The sequence below is a fragment of the Macrotis lagotis genome, chromosome 7 (genome assembly GCF_037893015.1).
Source record: "Macrotis lagotis isolate mMagLag1 chromosome 7, bilby.v1.9.chrom.fasta, whole genome shotgun sequence".
NCBI classification, from domain to species: domain Eukaryota; kingdom Metazoa; phylum Chordata; class Mammalia; order Peramelemorphia; family Peramelidae; genus Macrotis; species Macrotis lagotis.
Window position 1 is genome coordinate 152,372,704 of NC_133664.1, and position 2,105 is coordinate 152,374,808.

A 2,105-nucleotide genomic window follows, 5' to 3' on the forward strand; every position below is an offset into this window, starting at 1 on the left:
ACTCTAGTCTCTTTATTAGAAAAGTTTGAAAGTTCTCTACATCATTCAATATCTATCTTTTCTCCTGAAAGAATATGCTGAATTTTGTAGTTGATTCTGATCCATTAATATTGAAGTTGCTAAGTCTTGCCTAATCCTGACTGTGGCTGAAACTTGGTCACAATATTCCTTAGAGTTTTCATTTGAGGTTCTCTTTCAGATGATGACTGGTAGATTGTTTCAAGTTCTGTTTTATTTTCGTTCTAGAGTATCGGGGCAATTTTGCTTGATAATTTCCTGAAAGATATTGTCCAGGCTCTTTTTTTGATCTTGGCTTTCAAGTAGTCCAATGATTTTTAAATGATTTCTCCTACATGACTAAAGGTAAAGCAATGAATTTAATGAGTACACATTTTTAACCTATACCAAGTAACTTGCTTTCTTAATGAGAGGGATTTGGTGGGAGGAAGGGAGAAAATTTGGAACTCAAGGTTTTGGAAGTGAATGGTGAAACTTATCTTTGCTTGTAACTGGGAGAAAAATTAAATCAAATTAAATTTAATACTACACTTGATCTTAGCCAAAAGGCGGAGAAGAGATAAATTAAATTTAAATTAAATGAACTTTCCTGGATCTATTTTTCCAGGCTTGTCATTTTTTTCCTAAAAGGTACTTTTTGATAGTCTTGATGTCTTATAGATTCATTAGTTTCCACTTGCTCAATTCTAATTTTTAAGGATTTATTTTCTTCACTTAGCTTTTGCATCTCCTTTTCTATATGGTCAATTCCACTTTTAAAGCTATTGCTTTCTTTAGTTAATTTTTATACTGTCTTTTCCAATTTTACATAATTATCCTGTTTACCTCATTTCTTTTCCCAATTTTTCTTCTACCTCTCTTACTAAATTTTAAAAATCCTTTTGAGCTCTTCCAAGAAGACTTTTGGGATTTGAAACCAATTCATGATTCCCTTTGAGGCTTCACATGTAAGTATTTTGTCATTGCTTTTCTCTTCTGGGATGGTGTTTTGATTTTTCCTGTTGCCATAGTAGATTTCTGTGGTTAAGACTCTTCTTGTTTTTTTTTACTCATTTTAAAAATTGAGCTCTGTTCCTGCAGGACAGGAGGGCTTCCAACCTTTTTGTGCTAGGGGCCAGTGTCTGGTCACTGACTTTCCTCCCTGGATCCTCAGATACTGGCAGCTTGATTCCTGCCTTAGAGTAGGCCAACCCACTCCTACCTGCTGCACTGGAGTTCTTGAACTTCCAATATGCTTTCTATGCTGATCTGCCATACCATTGGTCTGCTAAGTCAGGACCCAAGGGCTTCAGTCACTGATCTGTGCTTTGGCTAAAAGTCTCCTATTGGCTTCTAGTTCCCTGCCTATACTAGGCTGAAAAATTTTTGAGCTGAAAAATTATTTCACTCTGTCTTTTTGTGGGTTTTATCATTCCAGAGTCTATTTAGAAGATTCATTTAAAATTGTTTCAGAGAGAAAATGAGAAAAGTTCAGGGAGCTTCCTAGCTTCTTTCCTTGGCTCCTCCCAGGAAGTGACCTAAATGGATATTTTAAATGCCCTCTTAATAGTGAAAATTTCTCTTACTTTCCTTCTCTTAGTAAAGGGGGACCTATGTTGGTTAGCTTTGTTTTAATGTTTGTTGTGTTACAAGGAATGGTTCTATGACATGAATGGGTTAAGAACAAAATTACCTATGTAAAAACAAAAGACAATGATAATCAAACTAGTTTTTCAAATGCAGATTTAATTTTCCATTAAAAACAACAATAAGGTGCCCCATTAAACTTGTATCATTGCAACAATTAGTTCTCCCAGGTCTTCTGTCTCTTAGTTTGGCAGATAATCATTTCTCCACAAATTGCAATAAAATGTTATTCATTCATTCTAACTCTAAAGTGCTATATAATTTAAGCTGCTGCTATCACCACCACTACCACTGCTCATTATCATGATTAGACTGGGTATGTAGTAAAGAGTCCTTTTAAAATTGATTTGCTGAATTTTTGCTATTTGGTCTTATGCAGCTATCAGTGTCAGAAAATGCTATTATGAAAACAGGACTTGTCCTTAGTTAGTATGGATCAGAAGTATATCTTTCTGATTCCA

At 34.7% G+C, this 2,105-nt stretch overlaps 1 pseudogene; it reads right to left on the minus strand.

The window, feature by feature from the left end:
- Positions 1–481: 481 nt before the first annotated feature.
- On the minus strand, positions 482–579 carry LOC141494612 (U2 spliceosomal RNA; annotated as a pseudogene).
- Between the last annotated feature and the right edge of the window lie 1,526 nt (positions 580–2,105).